We start from the raw sequence: 7,717 nt of genomic DNA, 5'->3' as shown, positions 1-7,717 counted from the left end.
GCAGGCTGCAGGCCTGATAGAAATGAAGTGTGGTTGTGACTGGGAGAAGCAAGACCTTATGCTGGCGTTCATGTTGTGAGCCTCTCCATCGTTAGTTCAGGTTCTACATATGTGTAAATAAACCATGTATCACACCAAGTCTCCGCTGTTCCTCATTCCGAGGAAACTGAACCTCAGAAAAGTGGCTGGAGCCCCTGGTATTTTGCACTGCGCAGAGACTGGGGTAGCGTGCAACACAATCAATGGCTACTTGTCATAATGGCTATACACTGCTTGGATTGTTGGGAGAGTGTTGCTGGACTCGTTTTACTTGTGGGCTTCCCAAAGGCAGGGGCTTAGCGGGGGGGGCGTCCCGCCCCGGGTTCCAGGGGTGGGGGGTGACACTTTGGCCGGCTGCCCACCGCCCCGCCGGGTAGGGTGGGGGCATGCCACCTTTCCCCCCCTTCCAGTGGCTATTTTTCAGCACGAGGGGCGGGCCAGCGAGGAGGGGGAGTGACGCTTGTCACTGGCCCACCCCTCGCACAGAAAAAAAGTCGCTAGAAGGGGGAAAGGGGGAGGCAAAGAAGGCGCTTGAATGCGCCTGCTCTGCTTTCCTTTCCCCCCCTCCCAGCGGTTTTTTTCGGCAGGGGGTGGGCCAGCGAGGAGGGGGCGTCATGCCAGGGACAATTCGGCACAGTAATCAGCTGACCCCCATTTCGGCACAGCCATGCCCTTACTTATCCTGCACCTGACATCAGTTGTGGGGCAGATGGGTTTGGTGTGGCTGAAATGGCCTTTCTGGCAGTGGCATGCAGTGAAATTTTTCATAGGGGAACAGTTAGGGCCAGAGTCACCAGCTTGTGAGGGCAATTGGTGGGAGGCCAACACACACATGATGTCACACACATGAGCATTGCACCTCCCTCCCTAAGCTGGGCAGAAGCTTCCCGGGCTTTGGGAAGGAGGTGCCAGGGGAACATTGGGGGATTAGCCTAGTCCCCCTAGTCCAGTGACCGCATGCCACTGCTTGCTAGCCAAATGGGGAGGTTTGATAGGCCTAATTAGGCTCACAGTCAGGAGATTCCCCACCACTGGCCTAGAGGAGGAGGGTAAGTGACAAGTTGCAAAGGTGGTGGGTGCTCCTTGCAGCTGCCACTTGCTTTCATGGGTGACAATCCAGAAGATGCTTTGTGCCACTGCCTCTCTGATTTGGACAGAAGGTGAGAAGAATGGTTTTATAGACTACACTTCTTAACAAACTATTTAGATTTTTTTTCTGGAGATAGCTTTTTTTCCTAGAAGAAAAGCAATGCTCTAATATCACCATTGATGTAGCTGTCACAATCATCTTCATCCATACTATGAAAAGTTAGTTCCTTGACATTTGCTACAAGCAAAGGTACCGCAGACTCCCGACTTATCTGCAAAAACAGAACACATTGTTTTGTACTTGCATGAGTAACTTTCAAAGATTTTCAGGAGGTGAAGGAATGCCAGTCATTACTGGCTCATAGATGCTTCCACTATGTTTCAGCTTCTCAGACCATGCAAGGGATCCAAGTATTTCCAATCTTTTGCCATCAAATCTCACGATCAACAAATAATAGGAAAGCTCCTGGAGAAGGGCCAAATGCAGGGCTTTTTTCCAACCAGAACCCAGTTCCAGCACATCCAGAGGCAGAGCTAGCTGCTCTGGCACCCGGTGCGACGCACATGTGCACCTGAGGGCAGGGCTATTCCACACTTAATGCTTATTTCTTCATGAAGTCAAATCCTGTAACCTGACTTATGTAATACAGTAAGCCTGCAATTTACAGCACATGGAGGTTATGTTTTAGGGATCGTACCTAAAGCCAAAGTCATGTATGATCAAAACACGTTGGATTCCGTGGTGGGTGGACACCTGCTCCCTTTTTATTCATTTATTTATTTTGCGAAGCACATAAAGCTGAATGCACACAAGTTAAATGTGCATAAGTTACTGCATTCAAAATTGGATGTATATTTCCAGAATTAGGAGTGTAAAGAGGAAACACCCATTAGTAGTATGCCTGCCACAAAATCCTGTTTTAATTGTGAAGGTGTTGGCAAGCTCAAAGCAAGCACTAATGCTAATGCATACAGGGGCAACAAAAGTGACACTGGAGGCAGTTTTCAAGGTCAAATATCACTATGGCAGGTGTGGGGAACCTCTGTCCCTCCAGATGTGGCTAAACTACAGCTCCCATCATCCCGGGCTGTAGTTCAGCACCATTTGAAGGGACAAAGGTTCCCTACACCTGCTGCATTGCCTGGGTTAGGCTACTTTCAGGAAAACTGTCACAGCTCTGAAAGTAATGAATCAATTTGGACATACAGTGGTACCTTGGTTTTCGAACTTAATCTGTTCTGGAAGACCGTTCGAGTTCTAAGATGTTTTAAAACTGAAAACTCAGTACAGAAGGCTCAATACAGAAAACTCAGTATTGAAGCCGCATGGTATGTTTGACTTCCAAGGCATGTTCGAAAACCGAAGCATTTATTTCCTGGTTTACAGCGTTCAAAAAACTGAAATGTTTGTCAACGGAGACATTCGAAAACCCGAGGTATCACCGTACTAAGGAATTTGTGCGCTACACTATTTTTGATGAGTGTAGAAAAAGCTTAGCCACCTCTGCTGTAAATACTATTAGCCAAACAGAAGTATTGTTGTGCACAAGCAGTTTTGTTAAATTATCCAAGGGTACAAAGTTCAAAGAATAAAGAAGCATCTGATTACCATTTGCATGAAGCAATTGTTAAGACAAACTGGGTTGGAGCACCTGATGGTATCACAGCCCCAGGGAGGAGTACAATTCAAATTATTTTTTAAATGGGTGTGTTGTACTTTCCTTCCCACTGACATGTCACTAGTTTCAGAAATGCAGCAGACACAGGATTTTAGCCCTGTCCACAGCACTGATGAGACATCAGACCCATTCTTCCAGGCAGTGTTATATTCTGGAGTAACAGCATCTATAAACGAAACGGGGAAAATTCAATGTAGCACTAAGAGCGCCAGTGTACAAGTCCCCATCCGTTGGCGGTGGAGGCTGGGCAAGCAGAGGGTGAAGAACACCCAACACAGCCCCCTCTTGCCTGGCATATGAGTGCCTGCCTCACAGCAGCGAGGGCTAAGGACTCCAGAAGATGAAGAGCACGCTCCGCACCCCATGCCCACCCCAGGCGCTGGTGGACGGCACTACAACCCTGCTTTTAGGAGCCACAGGTGAGCACTGGGTGCAGAATGGGGTCCAAAGGTGGAGAAACTACCCCAGAAGGTGCAGAACATGCCCCCACCAGAGGTACAACGCCTTCCCTATCACTCCACACACCCCTTTAAATTTGCAAACATGAGTAAATTAGATTCATTTATTTCAATGGGTCTACTATTGAGTAAAATCTAGTTGAATACCACCTTTGTCCAGGAGACAAGAATTACTGATGCTCTTATCAGGTTCTGTGATTTCTGAAGTATTCTGAACACACCAAATATCTCAGCTGCTCAGTAATATTATTTTTTTCTTACATCATGCACATCACCTGTCTGTTGTGAAGGGATTCTGTGCTTTTCACCAACCAACTTCCTCGTAATGGGGAGATTGGTAAAAAGGAAGCTGAGAGGCAAAGTCAAGAGGGTCAAATCACTCCAAAACACTTGGGAATTGATTTTAAAAATGCAGTTTTAGAAACTCAGCTGGAGTGTATACTGTCACACGCCACCCCAAACTCTGAGCGATGGAAGATTCCTTGGGTTCCAGGTCCTTACCTAGGGTTCATGTTTCCTTTTGGGAATGAGGCACAGCAGAGACTGTGTTTTCTTTATGATATGATATATATGGCTTATTTACACATATATACAACCTGATGTAGGCATTAACACCCCAAAAAGCCTTGGATTCAAGCAGAAATTGAATCCAAATTTCCTTTCCAGCCTTCAGCTTTTTCCTCTAGGCCACCTCACAGCAAACTCTGCTCTAAACTCCTGCATTGTCTTTCTAACTATGTAAGAGTTTAAGGAGGGGTCCTGCCCACTTGCTGTCTAGCACAGAGCTCCCTTTCCTTTGTTCACTTAATGGTCCAAATGATCACTTCATGAGGAAGCTAGCCTGGCTTATGCTTTAACCCTTGCTGGATCCAGGGGTTAGAGACGTCCAGCACCCACAAACTCATAACAATATTATAGATCAGGAAAGTTATCATTAGGGTCAAGAGAATGCCAGTGTAGCTGGCCAGAGAGGCTAACGAACAGAGTCAAAGAAGCAGTTAGAAGCAAGAAGACTTAATTAAAAAAACAAAAAAACACCAAAGACTTGACCAAAGGAACAGAACCAAAATGAACACAAACTTTGGCAAGAAAGAAAAGTGCAAGCAGACAGTAAGGGATGCTAAAAAAAAGAGTAAGAGGAGCAAGTTGCTAAAAACATTAAGAACAACTACAAGATGTTCTTTAAATTTATTAGTAACAGGTGACAATATAGGAAGCAGGTTGAACCCCTGAGTGACAAGGGAGTCAAAGGTGTGCTAAAGGAGGATAAGAAGATTGTGAAGAAGTGGAATGAATTTCACGGTTGTGTCTCCACCACAGAAGATAAACGGCAGATCCCATGGCCTGAACGAATCTTTGCAGGAGTCAAATCTGAGGACCTAAGGCAGATAGTGGTGATGAGAGATGAAGTTCTAGGTCTAATAGACAAAATAATGAATGGAACTGAGTGGGGATTCAGAACTTCAGAATAGGCAAGGTACTGCTTAACAGTTGCAAGGCTGGGCAAAAGAAGTCAAGAACCTGTTTCTAACAGCCTGTGGGCTGTCAGAAGTGCTTGACCCAGCCTACATGCTGATTAGACATGGAAAGGTGGAAATCAGTAGCTGCTGAGAGTCTGAGCTGTTCTCACTGCTCAAAAACTCAGGGGTATGGCAATGACATCAGACCCTCAGATGAACTGTCCCTTGACCCAAAGACCTGTAGACCCTCAAGAAATCCATTTCCGCCCCTTAGAAAGGAGGGGGAAGTTGCATTCAGCACGATCCCAGCACGTGCGCAGGGGATGGTTTCATCCCCTGCCGCTACTGGCTGAGTCCTGGGCGCGGTGCCCGGCTTGCTGGCCAATCGGCTCAGCTGTCGGGCGTGGCTGGCTGTATTTAAGCCAGAGCGCGCCCAGGGCTCAGCCTGCTCTTTTCCTGCCCCATCCAGCGATTCCCACCCGCCCACCCTTTAGGCAGCACACCGTAGCGTCCTGTTAGGCAGTTTCGCCCCTTAGCGTCCCGTTAGGCAGGTTCGCTATGACCTTGCTATGGACCACGGTTGGTCGCCGTTAAGGGGCCTGGTAGGAATTTTCCCATTTGGCAAATTGGCTCCGCCTGGTGGTTTTCGCCTACCTCGTAGCAACTCGTCACAACTTTGGTTTGGCAGTTAGGCATTGGATTATCTCAGTTAGAATCTCGGTGGGGGGGGGGGGGGGTTCGGCCATCACCTCCCCCCAAGGCTCTGAAGGGTACTTCAGTAAATGAGTCCGGGGGGCGTGTCCCTGTCTGAAACCACGGTGGGTGAGGGCCAAAGGCACGCCCCAGTCCGGTGATCACTGGGTGAGTCCCTAGCTGATGTGCAGCAGCAGGGTTCTCACTCATCGGTGGTTAACCCTTCCTGGACTGCCAGCGCAACGTGCTGGAGTCGGATATTGTTAGTTAGTTCCAATGCCTAAAGCCAATACCGCTCAACATCCGTAACCAATAAAGTTGTGGCCTTTTATGCCCATTAACCTTATTTCCGGTGTCCTGTGTCGTCATTTCACCTCGGGGGGGGGGATCGGGTATTGATATGCAAGATCCTTCCTTTGAGTGAAGGAGCAGGCAGCCCCCTGTCAAGTAAGGATTCTGCCTAATGCTCTGGTGCCAGAGAAGGATGACAGCTTAGCTTTTCAAACTCCACCACCACACTACTGGAAATTGCATCCAAATGAGCCCCAAATGTGGACATTGTGTATCTTGATTTCAGTAAGGCTTTTGTTAGGATATTTGTACAGACTGAGCTGCAAAAGCAGCAACGAGGCTGGTATGACATGTGTTTTTCCCATGAGAAAGCCAGCTGTCTTCTTTTGCAGGTAGGTGCTGCTAAGTCAAAGGAGACTACCATACAGCCACGCAGAGAAAAAGTCACAAAATGTTTCCAGCGGGTGTCTGCTGATGTAATAGGGCCTTTGTCACAATCTAGAGGCAAAGCTAAATATTATTTACTGCTGTCTGACCATTTTTCTAGGTTCTCGTGGTTTTACACTATGGAGAGACCACAGCAGGCCTTGGCCAAGTTCACAGAATTTTGTGCTAAGATACATTTCATGCATGATGGCAAAATTGAATGTTTGTATACTAATCAATTGCCAGTGTTTGATTCACAGGAGTTCCAGATATTCCTAAGTCAACATTGCATTCGGCACAAGGTTGCAAGGTTGTCTGAACAGAATTGGGCTGAGAGCCTATCTGCCTTCACATATGCTTGGGTTAGGAGAGTTCCAAAAGGAACGGAGCGCTCACCTTATGAGATACTATTTCAAAGGAAACCTTTTGTTAAGCATCTTAAGGTTTTTGGTTCCCAGATTTGGGTGGAGTCACTTGAAAGTACACCCCTTCAAGGCATCTTCATGGGTTATGAGAAAGATCAAGCTGGACATACAAATATAATGAGATATTAAAGGCTCACCTCCCCCTATGACTTTGTAGTTTCGCAGCCCAGTCTCGATCTTCAACATGGTGGATTTCCTAATCATAAGTGCGTCACTCCCCACAAAGCAATAAATATCCAGGAAACCGTCCAAGATCCCTTAAATAATCCGATGGCTAATGGTGTTCTGCCTTTACCTGATATCAACAAATCATAGAACCTTTTATCCTCTTCCAAGCAAATTGCACATCAAACGCCTTATTGTATAACTCCCACAGCCTTAATATTCTACTTTTAAACTGCTCTGTGTTCTAGGCTATTTTGATTTAGCATACATTGCTTGATCAAAGACAACATTCAAACTTCATGACTTCTTAATTTGGACAGCACTTTGTGCCCAAGAGACACTAACATTGCAAAAAACATCAGCTGTAGGAAGGTATAGTACTTGACATTGTCCTGGCACCACATTAACAGACCTCACAGTCTGAAACATACAGGCATTCCCAGAAATTTAGAACAACATTTTCACAACTTGGGGAAACAACCACGGCACCCTCAGAACTTGTATAAATGCACTAAAGTTTTTATACAGCTTTGGTATGAGTCCCAAGAATGCGTCATTTTCTGTGCCAAAAAAAGGTGTAGTAGAATCACATCTTGCCTGCCTGCACACCCCAATATGATGACTAGAGATGACTAGAGACTGTGGTGAAAGACCACAACTTTGATGCATATTTAATTAAGGAGCTACAGCAAATAAATCAACATGAAGCTCTCCTGCTGCGGGCTTATCTAATTTTCAGAGGCAAAGGAGATAGATGCTCTGTCTCTTGGGCAATACCCTGGCTTGAAGTCCAGCACCTGCATCCACAGGGCCAGACATTGGCTCAAATGTAGATCTGGGGGGCATTTGCTAAGTTTGGCAACTTGTTTTTTTTATGCACATCAAACCAAAACATAACACACACTCTCAGAGTTTTAAATTTAAGCAAATAAAATATGTGATTAGGTACAATACCTTTGTTGTTGTTGTTGTTGTTGTTGTTGTTAACGGAT

The sequence above is a fragment of the Lacerta agilis genome, chromosome 1, assembly GCF_009819535.1.
Source record: "Lacerta agilis isolate rLacAgi1 chromosome 1, rLacAgi1.pri, whole genome shotgun sequence".
In the NCBI taxonomy this organism is placed as follows: domain Eukaryota; kingdom Metazoa; phylum Chordata; class Lepidosauria; order Squamata; family Lacertidae; genus Lacerta; species Lacerta agilis.
This window is presented reverse-complemented; position numbering follows the sequence as displayed.